Raw genomic sequence first — 20,799 nt, 5'->3', positions numbered from 1 at the left:
AAAACCATGACACGAGAAATACGTGACAAATGCACAAGCTTCAGTAACCGACTCGATCAACTGGAAGAAAGAGTATCAGCGATTGAGGATCAAATGAATGAAATGAAGCGAGAAGAGAAACCAAAAGAAAAAAGAAGAAAAAGAAATGAACAAAGCCTGCAAGAAGTATGGGATTATGTAAAAAGACCAAATCTTCGTCTGATTGGGGTGCCTGAAAGTGAGGGGGAAAATGGAACCAAGTTGGAAAACACTCTTCAGGATATCATCCAGGAGAACTTCCCCAACCTAGTAGGGCAGGCCAACATTCAAATCCAGGAAATACAGAGAACGCCACAAAGATACTCCTCGAGAAGAGCAACTCCAAGACACATAATTGCCAGATTCACCAAAGTTGAAATGAAGGAAAAAATCTTAAGGGCAGCCAGAGAGAAAGGTCGGGTTACCCACAAAGGGAAGCCCATCAGACTAACAGCAGATCTCTCGGCAGAAACTCTACAAGCCAGAAGAGAGTGGGGGCCAATATTCAACATTCTTAAAGAAAAGAATTTTAAACCCAGAATTTCATATCCAGCCAAACTAAGTTTCATAAATGAAGGAGAAATAAAATCCTTTACAGATAAGCAAATGCTTAGAGATTTTGTCACCACTAGGCCTGCCTTACAAGAGATCCTGAAGGAAGCACTAAACATGGAAAGGAACAACCGGTACCAGCCATTGCAAAAACATGCCAAAATGTAAAGACCATCGAGGCTAGGAAGAAACTGCATCAACTAATGAGCAAAATAACCAGTTAATATCATAATGGCAGGATCAAGTTCACACATAACAATCTTAACCTTAAATGTAAATGGACTAAATGCTCCAATTAAAAGACACAGACTGGCAAACTGGATAAAGAGTCAAGACCCATCAGTCTGCTGTATTCAGGAGACCCATCTCACACGCAGAGACATACATAGGCTCAAAATAAAGGGATGGAGGAAGATTTACCAAGCAAATGGAGAACAAAAAAAAGCGGGGGTTGCAATACTAGTCTCTGATAAAACAGACTTTAAACCATCAAAGATCAAAAGAGACAAAGAAGGCCATTACATAATGGTAAAGGGATCAATTCAACAGGAAGAGCTAACTATCCTAAATATATATGCACCCAATACAGGAGCACCCAGATTCATAAAGCAAGTCCTTAGAGACTTACAAAGAGACTTAGACTCCCATACAATAATAATGGGAGACTTCAACACTCCACTGTCAATATTAGACAGATCAACGAGACAGAAAGTTAACAAGGATATCCAGGAATTGAACTCATCTCTGCAGCAAGCAGACCTAATAGACATCTACAGAACTCTCCACCCCAAATCAACAGAATATACATTCTTCTCAGCACCACATCGTACTTACTCCAAAATTGACCACGTAATTGGAAGTAAAGCACTCCTCAGCAAATGCACAAGAACAGAAATTATAACAAACTGTCTCTCAGACCACAGTGCAATCAAACTAGAACTCAGGACTAAGAAACTCAATCAAAACCGCTCAACTACATGGAAACTGAACAACCTGCTCCTGAATGACTACTGGGTACATAACGAAATGAAGGCAGAAATAAAGATGTTCTTTGAAACCAATGAGAACAAAGATACAACATACCAGAATCTCTGGGACACATTTAAAGCAGTGTGTAGAGGGAAATTTATAGCACTAAATGCCCACAAGAGAAAGCAGGAAAGATCTAAAATTGACACTCTAACATCACAATTAAAAGAGTTAGAGAAGCAAGAGCAAACACATTCGAAAGCTAGCAGAAGGCAAGAAATAACTAAGATCAGAGCAGAACTGAAGGAGATAGAGACACAAAAAACTCTCCAAAAAATCAATGAATCTAGGAGTTGGTTTTTTGAAAAGATCAACAAAATTGACAGACCACTAGCCAGACTAATAAAGAAGAAAAGAGAGAAGAATCAAATCGACGCAATTAAAAATGATAAAGGGGATATCACCACCGACCCCACAGAAATACAAACTACCATCAGAGAATACTATAAACATCTCTACGCAAACAAACTGGAAAATCTAGACGAAATGGATAATTTCCTGGACACTTACACTCTTCCAAGACTAAACCAGGAAGAAGTTGAATCCCTGAATAGACCAATAGTAGGCTCTGAAATTGAGGCAATAATTAATAGCCTACCAACCAAAAAAAGTCCAGGACCAGATGGATTCACAGCTGAATTCTACCAGAGGTACAAGGAGGAGTTGGTACCATTCCTTCTGAAACTATTCCAATCAATAGAAAAAGAGGGAATCCTCCCTAACTCATTTTATGAGGCCAACATCATTCTGATACCAAAGCCTGGCAGAGACACAACAAAAAAAGAGAATTTTAGACCAATATCCCTGATGAACATCGATGCAAAAATCCTCAATAAAATACTGGCAAACCGGGTTCAGCAACACATCAAAAAGCTTATCCACCATGATCAAGTGGGCTTCATCCCTGGGATGCAAGGCTGGTTCAACATTCGCAAATCAATAAACATAATCCAGCATATAAACAGAACCAAAGACAAGACCCACATGATTATCTCAATAGATGCAGAAAAGGCTTTTGACAAAATTCAACAGCCCTTCATGCTAAAAACGCTCAATAAATTCGGTATTGATGGAACGTACCTCAAAATAATAAGAGCTATCTATGACAAACCCACAGCCAATATCATACTGAATGGGCAAAAACTGGAAAAATTCCCTTTGAAAACTGGCACAAGACAGGGATGCCCTCTCTCACCACTCCTATTCAACATAGTGTTGGAAGTTCTGGCTAGGGCAATTAGGCAAGAGAAAGAAATCAAGGGTATTCAGTTAGGAAAAGAAGAAGTCAAATTGTCCCTGTTTGCGGATGACATGATTGTATATTTAGAAAACCCCATTGTCTCAGCCCAAAATCTCCTTAAGCTGATAAGCAATTTCAGCAAAGTCTCAGGATACAAAATTAATGTGCAAAAATCACAAGCATTCGTATACACCAGTAACAGACAAACAGAGAGCCAAATCAGGAATGAACTTCCATTCACAATTGCTTCAAAGAGAATAAAATACCTAGGAATCCAACTTACAAGGGATGTAAAGGACCTCTTCAAGGAGAACTACAAACCACTGCTCAGTGAAATAAAAGAGGACACAAACAAATGGAAGAACATACCATGCTCATGGATAGGAAGAATCAATATCGTGAAAATGGCCATACTGCCCAAGGTTATTTATAGATTCAATGCCATCCCCATCAAGCTACCAATGAGTTTCTTCACAGAATTGGAAAAAACTGCTTTAAAGTTCATATGGAACCAAAAAAGAGCCCGCATCTCCAAGACAATCCTAAGTCAAAAGAACAAAGCTGGAGGCATCACGCTACCTGACTTCAAACTATACTACAAAGCTACAGTAACCAAAACAGCATGGTACTGGTACCAAAACAGAGATATAGACCAATGGAACAGAACAGAGTCCTCAGAAATAATACCACACATCTACAGCCATCTGATCTTTGACAAACCTGACAAAAACAAGAAATGGGGAAAGGATTCCCTATTTAATAAATGGTGCTGGGAAAATTGGCTAGCCGTAAGTAGAAAGCTGAAACTGGATCCTTTCCTTACTCCTTATACGAAAATTAATTCAAGATGGATTAGAGACTTAAATGTTAGACCTAATACCATAAAAATCCTAGAGGAAAACCTAGGTAGTACCATTCAGGACATAGGCATGGGCAAAGACTTCATGTCTAAAACACCAAAAGCAACGGCAGCAAAAGCCAAAATTGACAAATGGGATCTCATTAAACTAAAGAGCTTCTGCACAGCAAAAGAAACTACCATCAGAGTGAACAGGCAACCTACAGAATGGGAGAAAATTTTTGCAATCTACTCATCTGACAAAGGGCTAATATCGAGAACCTACAAAGAACTCCAACAAATTTACAAGAAAAAAACAAACAACCCCATCAAAAAGTGGGCAAAGGATATGAACAGACATTTCTCAAAAGAAGACATTCAGACAGCCAACAGACACATGAAAAAATGCTCATCATCACTGCCCGTCAGAGAAATGCAAATCAAAACCACAATGAGATACCATCTCACACCAGTTAGAATGGCGATCAATAAAAAGTCAGGAAACAACAGGTGCTGGAGAGGATGTGGAGAAATAGGAACACTTTTACACTGTTGGTGGGATTGTAAACTAGTTCAACCATTATGGAAAACAGTATGGCGATTCCTCAAGGATCTAGAACTAGATGTACCATATGACCCAGCCATCCCATTACTGGGTATATACCCAAAGGATTATAAATTATGCTGCTATAAAGACACATGCACACATATGTTTATTGCGGCACTATTCACAATAGCAAAGACTTGGAATCAACCCAAATGTCCATCAGTGACAGATTGGATTAAGAAAATGTGGCACATATACACCATGGAATACTATGCAGCCATCAAAAAGGATGAGTTTGTGTCCTTTGTAGGGACATGGATGCAGCTGGAAACCATCATTCTTAGCAAACTATCACAAGAACAGAAAACCAAACACCGCATGTTCTCACTCATAGGTGGGAACTGAACAATGAGATCACTCGGACTCAGGAAGGGGAACATCACACACCGGGGCCTATCATGGGGAGGGGGAGGGGGGAGGGGGAGGGGGTAGGGGGGAGGGGGTAGGGATTGCATTGGGAGTTATACCTGATGTAAATGACAAGTTGATGGGTGCAGCACACCAACAAGGCACAAGTATACATATGTAACAAACCTGCACGTTATGCACATGTACCCTACAACTTAAAGTATAATAATAATAAATAAATTAAAAAAAAAAAAAAAGAAAAAAGAAATTAAACAATTATATTTAAAAATAAATATAAAAATAACACAGAAATAAATTTAACAAAGTAGTTAAACACTTGTGCACTGACAGCTACAAATATTGTTTGGGAAATCAAAGAAGTTTTAATTAAATGGAGAGAGAGCATGTGTTCATGTATTAAAATAGTCAATATTGCCAAGAGGTCAATTCCCACAAAATTAATCTATAGATACCTTGTAATTTCTATCAAAAGCTCTACAGGCACTTTGTAAAATTAGTACCTGATCCTAAAATGTACACATGACAATATAAAAAAGCTAATATAGTCAAAACAATTTTGAAAAAGAAAGACACATTTGGAGGACTTACCACTATTCAATTTCAAAATGTACTATATGGCCACAATAATCATTGTGGTATTAGTGCAAAGATAAGTACATGAGTCAATAGAATAGAATTGAGATTCCATAAGTGAATCCTATTGATTGTCAATTAATTTTTGACAAAGGTGCTAAGACAACTTATTGAAAAGTACAGTGCATGCAAAAAATGGTGCTGAAACATCTGGCTAATTTTTGTCACTATGTATAATTTTATTAAATTATTGAGCAAATCCTTATTTAGTGTTTACCATTCTAAATGTTTCAAAAATATTAATGCATTTTTTTCTTAAGCAATAATCCCATGAATTCCATGCTATTATTATTCTCCTTTACAAATGAGGAAACTGAGGCACAATCAAGCTAAGTAACTTGTCCAAAGCCACACAGCTAAGTGGCAGACCTAGGGCTTGAACACTGTTCTCTTGACCCTTAGCCTCTGTACAATAATTCACTGGGTGAATTGGTTCCCTCTCTTGGCATCTGTTCCCTCATCTGTATAAGAACAGAGAGGACTTCAAGATTTTAAATATCTACACTTTGAGTGTTTAATATGTGCTGAGCACTTTCACATATTTTCTCATCACAACAAAAATAATCTGGAGAGGAAAGCTTAACCTCATTTTACATTGGAACAAACTAAGGCTTTGACAAGTAAGTTACATGTCCAAGTTTATACAGCTACAACATGAAGAAACCAGGAGGATTTGAACCCAGTCTGTCCCACTCCAGTAAACCACTCTACGTTTCTACCTTCTCTCAAAGATCTCTTTTAATGCTAATTTTGTATAAGTTGATTACTTCATTTATGAAACACATATTCTGCCCTCTCTCTGTACCAGAACCTGACTGAGTGCTGAAGGGCTATAGAATGAACTAGACTAAATACTTCTATTAAGAATGATATTATTTGCAAACATGTCTCATCTCCCCCTGATTTCATTCATTTAGATAGAGTGAAATACAACATGTGAGCAGTTCAGTGACAAGGAAAGGTTCAGACCATAGTGATGGAGCTCAAAAGGACTATCTTCCTGGTGGGAAGTTGAGGGAAGACATCCCTGAGAAAGCAGTACTCCCTACTGGTTATTAAATGCAAAGAAAACAAATGAACTTAGTTCATTTATTACAACACACCATACAGCAAAATTAACTCAAAATGAGTCAAAGAACTAAATGTAAGGCTTACAAATATATAACTTCTAGCAGAAAACATACAGGAAAACCTTTATTGACCTTGAATTGAGCAAAGTGTTTTAAGATACAAGACCAAAAGCATGGTTCATAAAAATAAATTAAAAGGAAACCTGATATATTGGATTTGATTAAAATTTAATACTTTTGAACTTAAAAAATATTATTAAGGAAATAAAAAGATAAGCCATAGACTGGAAGGAAATTTTTCAGACTGTATATCTAGTAAAGGGCTTATATCCAGAATATATTAATAACTTACAACGTAACAATAAACAGAATAAAATGACCAATTAAATGGTACTTCCCCAAATATATACAAATGACTAATAAGCATGGGAAAAGATATTCAACCTATTAGTTATTAGGGAAATTGAAATTCTAATCACAATAGGATATTACTTTCCACTCACAAGAATAGCTATTACTAAAAAAAAAAAAAAAAAAAAAAGACAATGCCTAGTGTTTATGAGAATGTGGAGAAACTGGAACCCTCCTGCATTGCTTTTGAGATTCTGAAATGATACACTTTCTCTGGAAAATTTTTGCCAGTTTCTTAAAAAGTTACACATCTACTTATCATATGATGCAACAATTCTAGGAACCCTTGAAATGATGATTATTTTAGGAATAAGAATATGTGTGCTCGCAAATACATGCACACAAATGTTCACAGCAACATTATTCAAATAACACAAAACTTCAAATAATCTTGATGTCCATCACCTGGCAAATGGGTAGACAAAATATGAAACATCCTTACAATTAAATATTATTCAGCCATGAAAAGACACAAAATACTAACACGTTACTACAAATATGAAACCTAAAAAGCATTATAAGTGAAAGAGATGGATGAGCCTGGAAGACATTATTTTAAGTGAAATAAGTTAGACATGAAAAGACAAATATCACATGTTCTAACTTATATGTGGGAGCTAAAAATGTTGATCTCATTGAGGTAGAGAATAGAATGGTGGCTACTAAACCTTGGGACTAATAGGAAAAAATAAGGGCTGAAGAGAGGTTGGTTAATGTATACAAAAATATGATTAGATGGAAAGAATAAGTTCTAATGTTTGATAGCACAGTAGGGTAATATTTCAAAAAGAGAAAATTTTGAAATATTCCCAAGACAAAGAAATGATACACGTTTGAGGTGATGGGAATCCCTGTTGTCCTGGTTAGGTCATTACCCATGTATGCATGTATCAAAATATTATATGTATGCCATAAATATGTACAACTATTATGTATCAATAAAAAAGAGAGGAACCAAAAACAAAAAACCACACAGGATACGATTTATACATATGAAAAGTCCAGAAAAGGCAAATTCATAGAAGCAGAAAGTAAATCATGGCTACTTGCTTGAGAGGATAGATCCACCACATAATCCAGCAATCCTACTGCTGGGTATATATACAAAAGAAAGAAAATCAGTATAACAAAAATATATCTGCCCTCCCATATTTATTGCAGCACTATTAACAGTAGCCAGGATATAGAATAAACCTATGTCCATCAACAGATGAATGGATAAAGAAAATGTGGTATATTTATACAATGGAATATTATTCAGATATAAAAAAAGAATAAAGTGCTGTAATTTGTGGCAAGATAGATGGAACTGGAGGTCATTAAGTGAAATAAACCAGGCACAGAAAGACAAATATCACATATTCTCATTCATATGTGGAAGCTAAGAAAGTTGATCTTATGGAGATAGAGTTGCCTGATAGTTATCAAAGGCTTGGAAAAGCAGGAAGAGTGAAAGACATAAAGAAAGGTTGGGGCCGAGGCGGGCGGATCACGAGGCCAGGAGATCGAGACCATCCTGCCTAACATGGTGAAACTCCGTCTCTACTAAAAATACAAAAAATTAGCCAGGTGTGGTGGTGTGCACCTGTAGTCCCAGCTACTTGGAGGCTGAGGCAAGAGAATGGCGTGAACCAGGGATGCGGAGCTTGCAGTGAACCGAGATCGTGCCACTGCACTCCAGCCAGGCCGACAAAGTGAGGCTCCGTCTCGAAAAAAAGAAAGGTTGGTTAGTAGTTACAAAATATAATTAGAAGAAATAAGATTGAGTGTTCAATAGTATAGTAGGGTAACTATAGTTTGCAATAATTTATGTATAGTTCAAAACAGCTGAAGAAAATGAATTGAAATGTTCCCAACCTAAAGAAGGGGTAAATATTTGGCTTGATGTATGTCTCAATTGTCCTGGATCATTACACCTTGTATGCATGTGTCAAAATAAGACATGTGACTCCCAAATATGTATAACTATTATGTATCGATAAAAAATAAGAGTTAGTTTAATCGGGAATGGACACAAGAGAAAATTTTGGGTGTGTAACAAATATTCTAAGTTTAGATTGTGCTGATATTAACTAAAATAATTGAACACTTAAAATGTGTGAATTTAATGTAATGTAAATTTTACTTCCGTACACGTTTTCTAAAAGTCAGTTAAATAAAACTCTGCACGATGGTCACATGAAACGATGCATAGTTTAATATGTATTTTCTCTGTCTAGTACTGCAATAGTCACCTATCTTTGTATTTGCTTCTCTTATTTTTTTAAATAATTTTCTTCATCTCCAATATTTACAAAAGGATTTTCCAATTTACTTTCTTGATAATTATAGTAATTTATAATCTTGTTAATAATAAAATATTGAAAATTAAGGCTGTGGCATTTTTGTTAGAAATACAAAAATGTAATTCTCATGTAAGATATTTATCTGATACCTTTTATATTTTAAAAATAAAACTATGACAAATATAAAATTATTTTATATAAAATATACAGGCGAAATAATTTGATATTTTAATTACAATATTTGAAACCTTAAGGTCTCTAGGATTCAGTTGCTGGTTAATAACAGTTTGGATAATACACATCTAAGGAGAGGGTCAATATTTTGTAGATGCCTTCCATATTTTGAATACAAACATTGTTTTGATATAGTTGAACATATTAATTAATTTATGTTCTTAGGTGTATACATACTCTTATTGCTATATGTTGGGTGACTAGATTTAAAAGGATTTACAAAAAGTTTAAGTTTGATAGGGTATATTTTCCATTGATGAGTTCTTTAAGTTTTCAGTTATAGAAATAGTGAGAGTAACAAAGCTACATAGCAATATATTGGCAAAATTGTTGTTGCACATTTATTGTAATCTATACAGCAAACCTTGCATAATTTTAATAAACAACTTAAAATTTTAGGTTTTCATATGTGATTTTCCAATTAATAACATTTTTGTTGATCGATTTTGCTTGTTAATTTTTAAGTAATTGTAATAATGTAAAGTAATTCTTCAAATTATGTTAATAGAACACTAGAAATTTATTATTTTCTTTCTGTACTCTTAACCTTTGTTTTAAATTGGTAATATAAAATATGGAAATATAAAATTAATTTGTGATTATAGATGATCTATGAGATTTGCAGTTGATACAAGTCTTCTTAAATCTTGTTTTCCACAATAAATAATTGATATCAACATCAAGAAACTGAAAAAAAAAATTGGCACTAATAATGTGTATTTAAAAGTTTTTAAACTTTTCAATAATACTTCATTTTTAGGTTTGTAAGAAAATGGAGCAGAAAGTACAGAGAGTTTCCATATGACCCTCTGCTCATTCTATACAGTTTCCTTTAATATTAACATCTTGCATTATTGGGGTACATTTGTTATGAGTGACCAGCCAATATTGATACGCTGTTATTAACGTATGCCCCTAGTTTGCCTTAATGTTCTCTCTGTGTCATATAATTCTGTGAGGTTTTTAATTTTTTATTTTTTAATTTTTTTTAAAATTTTATTTTATTTTTATTTTTTCTTCTTGAGATGGAGTTTTGCTCTTGTCTTCCAGGCTAGAGTGCAACGGCGAGATCTCGGCTCATTGCAAACTCCTCCTCCCAAGTTCAAGCGATTCTCCTGCCTCACCCTCTTGAGTAGTTGGGATTACAGGGGCCCACCACCACGCCTAGCTAATTTCTTTTGTATTTTTAGTAGAGATGGGGCTGCTCCAAGTTGGCCAGGCTTACCTCGAACTCCTGACCTCAAGTGATTAGCCCACCTCAGCCTCCCAAAGTGCTGGGATTAGAGGCATGAGTCACACCATGCCTGGCCAATTCTTTTGAGTTTTGATCAGTACATAATGCCATGTATCCACCATTACAGTATCATATAGAATAATTTAATTGCACTAAAAATCTCATATGTCCTCAAAATTCACCCCTTTCCCCTCCCCTTGAACCGCTGGCAACCAGTGATATTTTCATTATCTTCATAATTTTTTTTCATAATGTTGTGTCCTTGGAATTATATAGTATGTACCCCTTTCAGACTGGCTTCTTTCACTTTGCAATATGCATTTAAGTTTCCTCCCATCCTTTTATTTGTAACAATATTTTATTGTTTTGATGTACCACAGTTTGTTTATCCATATGCCTACCTATTGAAGAACATCTTGATTGTTTTCAAGTGTTGGCAATTATGAATAAAGCAACTCTAAACAGTTGTGTGCAGATTTGGGGGATGGTGGCAGACATTCTCAATTCATTCAGATAAATACCAAGGAGTGTGATCGCTGGATCTTATGATAAGACTGTGTTTGCTTTGTAAGAACAAAGATGGAGGCATCATGCTACCTGGCTTCAAACTATATTACAAGGCTACAGTAACCAAAACAGCATGGTACTGATGCCAAAACAGAGATCTAGACCAATGGAACAAAACAGAGGCCTCAGAAACACCACCACACACCTACAACCATCTGATCTTTGACAAATCTGACAAAGGCAAGAAATGGGGAAAGGATTCCCTATTTCATACATGGTCCTGGGAAAACTGGCTAGCCATATGTAGAAAGCTGAAACCAATCACTTCCTTACATCTTACACAAAAATTGGCTCAAGATGGATTAAAGACTTAAATGTAAAACCTAAAATGATAAAAACTGTAGAAGAAAACCTAGGCAATACCATTGAGGACGTAGTCATGGGCAAAGACTTTATGACTAAAACACAAAAAACAAAAGCCAAAATAGACAAATGGGATCTAATTAAACTAAAGAGCTTCTGCACAGCAAAAGAAACTATCATCAGAGTGAACAGGCAACCTCCAGAATGGGAGAAAATTTTTGCAATTTACATATATGAGAAAGGGCTACTATCCAGAATCTAAAAAGAACTTAAACAAATTTACAAGAAAAAAACAAACAACCCCATCAAAAATTGGGCAAAGTATATGAACAGACACTTCTCAAAAGAAGAAGTGCAGCCAACAGATATATGAAAAAATGTTCATCATCACTGGTCATCAGAAAAATGCAAATCAAAGCCACAATGAGATAACATCTCATGCCAGTTAGAATGGCAATCATTAAAAAGTCAGGAAACAACAGATGCTGGAGAGGATGTGGAGAAATACGAGGACTTTTACACTGTTGGTGGGAGTGTAAATTAGTTCAACCATTGTGGAAGACAGTGTGGTGATTCCTCATGGATCTAGAATGAGAAATACCATTTGACCCAGCAATCCCATTACTGGGTATATACCCAAAGGATTATAAATCACGCTGCTATCAAGACACATGCACACTTATGTTTATTCCAGCACTATTCACAATAGCAAAGTCTTGGAACCAACCCAAATGTCCATCAATAATAGACGGAATAAAGAAAATGTGACACAGATATGCCATGGAATACTATGCAGCCATAAAAAAGGATGAGTTCATTTCCTTTGCAGGGACATGGATGAAGCTGGAAACCATCATTCTCAACAAAATACCACAAGGACAGAAAACTAAACACCGCATGTTCTCACTCATAAGTAGGAGTTGAACAATGAGAACACATGGACATAGGGAGGGGACTATCACACACCAGGGCCTGTTGCAGAGTGGGGGACTGGGGGAGGGACAGCGTTAGGAGAAATACCTAATGTAAATGACGAGTTGATGGGTGCAGCAAACCAACATGGCACATGTATACCTATGTAACAAACCTGCACGTTGTGCACATGTACCCTAGAACTGGGAGAGGGAGAGGGAGAGGGAGAGGGAGAGGGAGAAGAAGAGGGAGAAGGAGAGGGAGAAGGAGAGGGAGAAGGAGAGGGAGAAGAAGAGGGAGAAGAAGAGGGAGAAGAAGAGGGAGAAGGAGAAGAGGGAGAAGGAGAAGAGGGAGGAAGAAGAAGAAGAAGAAGAAGAAGAAGAAGAAGAAGAAGAAGAAGAAGAAGAAGAAGAAGAAGAAGAAGAAGGAGGAGGAGGAGAAGGAGGAGGAGGAGGAGGAGGAGGAGGAGGAAGAAGAAGAAAGAACAAGAAAGAAGAAGAAAGAAGAAGAAAGAAGAAGAAAGAACAAGAAGAAGAAGAAGAAGAAGAAGAAGAAGAAGAAGAAGAAGAAGAAGAAGAAGAAGAAGAAGAAGAAGAAGAAGAAAGAAGAAGAAGAAGAAGAAGAAGAAGAAGAAGAAGAAGAAGAAGAAGAAGAAGAAGAAGAAGAAGGAGGAGGAGGAGGAGGAGGAGGAGGAGGAGGAGGAGGAGGAGGAGGAGGAGGAGGAGGAGGAAGAAGAAGAAAGAAGAAGAAAGAAGAAGAAAGAAGAAGGAACAAGAAGAAGAAGAAGAAGAAGAAGAAGAAGAAGAAGAAGAAGAAGAAGAAGAAGAAGAAGAAGAAGAAGAAAGAAGAAAGAAGAAAGAAGAAGAAGAAAGAAGAAGAAAGAAGAAAGAAGAAAGAAGAAGAAGAAAGAAGAAGAAGAAGAAAGAAGAAGAAAGAAGAAGAAGAAAGAAGAAAGAAGAAGAAGAAGAAGAAAGAAGAAAAGAAGAAGAAGAAGAAGAAGAAGAAGAAGAAGAAGAAGAAGAAGAAGAAGAAGAAGAAGAAAGAAGAAGAAGGAAGAAGAAGAAGGAAGAAGAAGAAGAAGAAGAAGAAGAAGAAGAAGAAGAAGAAGAAGAAGAAGAAGGAGAAGGAGAAGGAGAAGGAGAAGGAGAAGGAGAAGGAGAAGGAGAAGGAGAAGGAGAAGGAGAAGGAGAAGGAGAAGGAGAAGGAGAAGGAGAAGGAGAAGAAGAAGAAGAAGAAGAAGAAGCCGCTTCCAGGCTGTCTTTCAAAGTGGCTGTACCATTATGAATTCCTAACAGCAACAGGTGAGCGTTACTTTAGCTCCACATCTCACTAGCGTCTGGAGTTTACAGTGGTTGGAATTTATTCATTTTAAATATGTGCAGTGGTATCTTATCTTTTTTAAAAACTTGCATTTCCCTAATGACGGATGATGTTGAGCATCTTTTCAAATGTAACTTGCCATCTCTTTGCCATCTTTGGTGATAATAGTGTATGTTTAATAACCAATTTTGTTTACTTTTCTTCAAAGGATTTCTTAATCTCCTCAAAAGTTTGATAGCTTGAATTTTAGGTTTTAACTTCTTTTACAAAACAGGTTTTTCTTAAAATATTGTAAGAATTAGTACTGAGTGAATAAATTTAAAAGTGAATATTTGCAAACATACATTGCTTTGTACTCTAGAATAAAATCTCTTTCTTCTACAATAAAACATAGTAATTCATGTTATAAAGACTTTCTAAAACAACAGTGTATAGTGCCTTAAATTGAGTTTTAGTAATGATATAATCAAGTTGATTTTCCCATTGACTTGAAGACAAACAGTAGTTAGTTACCTCCAGTAACATAAAAATTTTGTTGCCAAAACAGATTCCTGCCACACTATTCACTACTATCTTTATAATATGTAACAAACTGTAATCCCAGCACTTTGGGAGGCTGAGGAGGGCAGATCACGAGGTCAGGAGATTGAGACCATCCTGGCTAACACGGTGAAACCCCATCTCTACTAAAAAATGCACACACACACACACAAAATTAGCCAGGCATGGTGGCAGGTGCCTATAGTTCCAGCTACTCGGGAGGCTGAGACAGGAAAATGGCATGAACCCAGGAGGCAGAGTTTGCAGTAAGCCAGGATTACACTACTGCACTCCACCCTGGGTGAGAAAGCGAGACTCAGTCTCAAAAAAAAAAAAAAAAAAGAAAAAAGAAAAAAAAAAAGTAACAAATAATGATACCAGTAAATTTTAACCATAGTTAACTTTTGAATGTCCAAAAATTCCATAAAAAGTAATCACATAATTGTTGTGATATAATTTGTGGTTCATTGAAAAGTGAAATTTAATTATTTTCAGGTAATATTGACTCTGGAAATTATCAATGATAATAATATAATTATGAATGTAATAATCAATGGTAAAAGTAATTTGTGTCATAAGATAACCTGGAACATAACACTACCATTCTGGTAGAGCAAACTAAGTTAATCATTACTTGAAAATCTATGAAAGTTTGTTTTTGTTCTTCTTTTAAAAATACCTTTATATTAAACCATATACTAATATAAAAAAGCACTTTCTTGTTTAAAAATATAAGTCTATTTATTATTCACATATCAATTTTTTGACTAACAAGTTATTTTATTAATTTTTTGTTATAGTAGTGAGGTATACATCTATTCAATTTAAAACAAGACACTTTTTTTCAACTGCAGAAAATTTGTCCTAATAAATATACAAACCATCCATCTTTAGATTAAGAAAATTAAAGATAAATCAAAATAATGAAGATATCTCATAGACATACAATACCCAACTTGCACATTCTTACTCAGCAGTTGCGTTAATATCTAATTTAATTCCTATATATGTTAATTAAGCATGTATATCTTCTACCTTATATAAAAGAGAAAAGCTTGAGAAGAGTTTGTGTATTACAAAACAATTCTTGATATCACACCTTTCTTTTTCTCTTATATATTGTCATATGGCCATGGGTAAAACCATCTTCTTGGAAAACTTTTTAATGATTTTTCTTTATTTCTTTCTTTTATTCTTACCTTATTTTATTTATTTTATTTTTTCTTTGCTGTAATTACTTGAAAGAAAATGAGGCAAGACCTACTTTTTATAGATTTAATTCAAGGTTAAAAAAATTATTTCAAGTTCTACATATATTATGAGCACAACCCAAAAAGAATTATAAGACGTGTTTCTTTGGTTGTAACTTCACGAGTATTTTATTAAATTGTTTTTTGATTCTGTCAGTTTGTTTTAAGTGTTCCATGTGGATTCAGGAAGACCTGAGCCTGTTTTTTAGTTTTACAACTTTTTTACTAACTGAACTTCATTGTACAGTAATTCAAGCTCTTTGGTTTCATTGATTCCCGTATTTGTAAAATAATAATAATACTGCCAATTTCACAAAGTGACTTGGGTTTTTACACACACACACATTTACTACAGCAGTGTCTGGTATTCAGTAAGTGCTCAATAAATTAGTTTTCTTCTTTTCTTCTTTCTGAGAGTAATTTGTTCTCTCTCAGGCAGAGTTCCAACAGTAAGGAAAAGAGAAAACTATTCAGCTTTTTACTTGCTGCTCAACAGTTTCAGGTCTGCTCAGGATGTGGGTAAAAATATGCAATATATCTTGAGTTTTTTTTTAATTTAGGTTTTTAGCAAAAATAGGTTTAGATGCTCAAAGACTGCAATGTTTTGAATTGCTCATTATAGAATATAAAGAACTAGTCAAAAACTTTTAAAAACAACAGATTCATACATAAAAATAAATTTAAATATAAGATTTTTGTAAGAAATAGACTGATTTGAAAGAAAAAAACTCCTAGAAATATATATATATATATATTTATGTAGTTATTGTCTTTCAACTACATATGTTTCCCCTCAGTTTTACTAAGTTGTAATTGATAAATAAAAGTTGCATACATTCAAGATGTATAGAATAATGTTTTGATATCTTATCCATTGTGAAATTATTACTACAATCAAGTTAATTAACATATCCATTGCCTGATGGTTAGCATTTGTGTATGTGTGGTGAGAACATTTCAGACATACTGCTCACAAAATTTCAAGTATACAATGCATAATTATTAACTTAAGTCACCATACTGTACAGTAGATCTCCAGATCTTATTTACCTTGTAACTGAAAATTTGTACCTTCTAACCAAGATTGCGCCATTCCCTGCCACCCCCAGCCCCTGGCAACCACTCTCTGTTTCTTTGAGTTTTACTTCTTTAGATTCCACATATAAGTGAGATTATACAGTATTTATTTTTCTATGTCTGGCTTATTTCACTTAGCAAATGTCCTCTAGGTTCAGTATTTTTAAATCAGAATACATTGTCTCCAATGCTAAAGAAAATCCTTATTAAAGAAAGAAAAAAGGCATGCAATTAGAAAAACTATTTTTCTGATCAAATATGCTGCAGAAATTTTCATTTTACATATCTAAATTTAGATTTTTTATGAATTTTTTGTACAAATTCATCTTCTTATAGTTGCGATGTTATTACAAAAGTTTGGATATCTTAAAAATCCCTAATGTTTTAGAGTTTCATATTTATTGACCTGAAACAAATATCTTTATTGATCGTTTTGTTAAGATGGATTCCCTGTTACGTCTCCCCACTCCCCAACACCACCAACTGTTTCTGTAGCAAAACATACATGGAGACTAGTGCTGTATAGTGATGTCAGGATCTCTAGAAGCTAAACTTACCAACTACTTGAAGCATAATATATAGTGAGATAGATTTTTCTTTAGGATTCCAACCTCCATTTGAATATGTTTTTAACCATCCTCCAGTCTGAAAGAAAAGGTAGAATTACTTGACCTTGATGATGTTGACTTAGAGAACATTGTGTAAACTATTTTCTTTGTTGCTAGTCTAATACAATCACTCAGCCTAAGAAAAATAGACAACGAGTAAGTACTGCACCCTGGGAAAAGTCATCACTTCGAAATTTTAAGCTGCAAGCAGGAAAGCAAAGGCAGGTTATGCAGTTTCTCTGAATATCTGTTTTCAGGGTTATAGGAAGCAAGTGATGGGGAAAATAACATCACCTTATTTCAAGTCTCCTTTTCTCTGATTTTAATTTAGAAGAAATGGATAACATTTATAATAAGGAGAGGTGCAGGAATCCATATTGTCAAAATGTTCATACTGGGTCAACTTTACTGTAAGAGCTGAAATTTCTTCCAGTGCAAGAAGCAGTTTAAATGTTAAAGACACTATAAGAGACTTCAAGGTATCATGGGAATGGCATAGCTGTACTAATCCATATAATAAATTCAAATCACAAGATTTATCACTATTGTGAACCTGGGCACATCACTTGCTGATCTGGGGTACAAGTTTCTTCACCTATAAGAATGAGACTAACGTAATCCACTTTGTATGGATATTGTGAGAATTAGGTGATACAGTTAGGCAACACACACTGGATTGGAGTTGTCACAGGTAGTGCTGACTTGACTGATGTAAATATACAATTGACTTTCACACCAGAGAGAAAAATTAAACCATCCATTTCTGAGGCTAAAAAAATTGTATTTTGCCAACTCTAGAAAATGATTGTGAATAGCTATCATAACCAGTAGCAGAGTGACTTCAGTTAGGAGAAAACGTATTTATACTATAAATATTGTGGAATATTGTTGCAACATATAAGTGTGCATGTATGTGTGTATATACATGTGTATGCACGTGTGTGTGTGCATGTGTGTGTATCACTTATGTAACTAGGGCTGGCTACATATTATACAGGGCCCAGTTCAAAAATCAGGGGGAAAAAGTACTAAAACATAAGCCTTTTCCTTTAGAGATATTCTATTACTTATGTAATAAGAGCAATAGCAACACATGAGCAACAGAATAAAATCATATATTGTGAGAAATGTTATTTTTGTGTCAGAATTTTATGTAGTACAGTAAATAAAATACTTTATTAACATGATAACTTCAGTAATTGTAAGAGTTTTCTGGTTCGCTTATCTGAAAATGTATTTATTAGGTCATACACATTTATACTTTGAGCAACTTTATTTTTTATTTTTATTTTTTGTGAAAGAATATCGCTCTGCTGCCCAGACTGGAGTGCAGTGGCGTGATCCAGGCTCACTGCAACCTCAACACCCTGGGCTCAAATGATCCTCCCAACTCAGGCTCCCAAGTAGCTGGGACTACAGGTGCATGCCACCATGGCCACTAATTTTTGTATTTTTTTTTGTAGAGACAGGGTTTTGCTGTGTTGCCTAGGCTGGTATGGAACTGCTGAGCTCAAACAATTCTCCTGTCTCAGCCTCCCAAAGTGCTGAGATACAGGCGTGAGCCCCTGAGCCTGGCCAAGCAGTTCTATTTTTAATCAATATAATTGGAAATGCCATTATAAGCTCTTGGTAAATGCAAATCACAAATAATTTTTGATAATTTTTAATTTTGAAAAAGAATTCTGCTGTTGTCACTGTTACTGTAGCTGTTAAGAGTGTTTGCATTCTTTATTAAAACAATAGGATAATATCTGATATTATTTCAAAATATAAATGTTAGTACCTCTTGAGCTGATGATTCTCACAGAATCATTTTTCTAAAAAGATTTAACTCTTTCTGAAAATTAGTTTCAGGTAATTCCGAATTCAGTTTATATAATGGCCTTTTAATATTTCCTCTGACATTTCTTATAACCATTGGATGCTGTACAGGACATCAAAAGTGGCTTTGTGATTTATATATAATTCAAAATGCCTTGGTATTTATCCTATTGCTGTATCTTTAATTGAAAAAATTAATTTTGAAATTATTTTCCTCATAAATAATTAGTTCATTTGAAGTTTCATATGATGATAGTACTCTTTTTCATCTTATATAAAGATCTTTAAATTTAACTTTTATTTTGAAGCCTTTCAATATTGCTTTGCAGTGTTGCACAGTTTTCAAACCGAGACTGTAAATGCTTTTAAAAATTCTTTAACTCTTTAACATATGCTTTTGCAATATCCATATTAAGCTTTTATTTTGTAATAGTTTGTTGAACGTTTACTGCCTGAGCATTGGCAGTTGCTGTGCTTTTGATGAGACTGTAGCGTTGATATTTGTGCAGAAGCTGCAAAGACAGGGCTTAAGGAAAGATGGGAAAATCACACTAGGTTTCAGCACTTCCCTGTGCAATGCCTCTTCATTTTTGTGTGATGGCTACAGCTGCTGCTTCTGCTGCTACTGCCATCATTGCTAACAGCAGTCTGGGCCCAGGTCTTGATGTGGCATCCTTAGGGTCTTATCATTACCCAACTGCACTAAGCATGCACTTGCATGATGAACAATCAGGGTAATTGCTCAGCACCTGCCCTGCCATCTGATTAAATGTCACATGCAAGACCTACTGTCCTATTACAGTTCACTTGCAAAACAAGTTCCAGGATAAAATTATTTAAAAATTTTAAGATAGCAACAGTAGAGCATTAAATCAAGAATGGGACCTTTTTAATAATAGAGCCTTACTCCATCATCAGAAATATCAGAAATAGTTAATACGCAATTCTTTCTCCTGCCCCTTGAGTATGAGCTAGTTTTAGTGACTTGCTTCAAAATACTAGAATATGGAAGGGGAGGAATAATAATAAATTTATAGTGGATAATCCGGGCAAATACTACCTTGACCACAATAGTGATAAGTCAAGCTTACAGTATGTATCTTTGCTATAATGTGATTAAAATTACACATTACCTCTGTGGTCTTCTTTCTGCAAACATATAGCTTAATTTAATCATAAAAAATAAGACAAACCCAAATCAGGTATTCTAACAAATGCCTAATCAACATTTCTCAATCTATCATGGTCTTGATAAACAGGGAAAGATTGAGAAAATATAGACTAGACAACCCTGGGGAAACATGCAAACTAAGTGCAATTTGGCACCTTGGACTGGATTGTGAAGCAGAAAAATGACATTAATGAGAAAAATGTTAAAACCCAAATAAAGTCTGGAGTTTAGATAGCAGTAACTTATCAATGTTGGTTTCTTAGTTTTTTTCAAATGTCCCATGATAATGTAATATATTGACAACAAAGGAAACTGAGCAAAGAATATACAGGGATTATATACAATCTTTATAACTTTTTAGAAATTAAACTTATTCCAAAATAAAAATGATATTAAAAAGATTTTAGTGCACCAATGAGGTTTTGTTTATGTGCATTATATCTATTGAGAATTTTTTGGGGGTGGCCAAGACAGCCAGCTAGAAACAGCTAGTGTGCCTGGCTCTTATAGAGAGGAACAAAAGGGGAGAGTAAATACAGCACCTTCAACTGAAACATCCAGGTACTTGCCTTGGGACTAATCAAGTAAACAACTTAACCTATGAAAAATGAAGAAAAGCAAGACAGGACAACAGCCCACCCGGGCATGACATGGAGCCAGGGGAACCTCCCCCACCCAGGGAAGTGATAAGTGAATGTGCAAACCTGGGA

The 20,799-nt window shown here is 35.0% G+C and overlaps 1 long non-coding RNA gene across 3 annotated transcripts in view; it reads right to left on the bottom strand.

The window, feature by feature from the left end:
• LOC105486319 (uncharacterized) overlaps positions 1–20,799 on the bottom strand; it is a 255,065-nt gene that overhangs the window by 14,849 nt on the left and 219,417 nt on the right. For all 3 annotated transcript variants that reach the window (XR_011620558.1, XR_011620559.1, XR_011620557.1), the window contains one exon: positions 17,047–17,134. This is a non-coding gene — a long non-coding RNA (uncharacterized lncRNA). The remainder of the gene's footprint in view (positions 1–17,046; positions 17,135–20,799) is intronic.

The sequence above is a fragment of the Macaca nemestrina genome, chromosome 3, assembly GCF_043159975.1.
Source record: "Macaca nemestrina isolate mMacNem1 chromosome 3, mMacNem.hap1, whole genome shotgun sequence".
Taxonomy (NCBI): Eukaryota; Metazoa; Chordata; class Mammalia; order Primates; family Cercopithecidae; genus Macaca; species Macaca nemestrina.
This window is presented reverse-complemented; position numbering and strand designations above follow the sequence as displayed.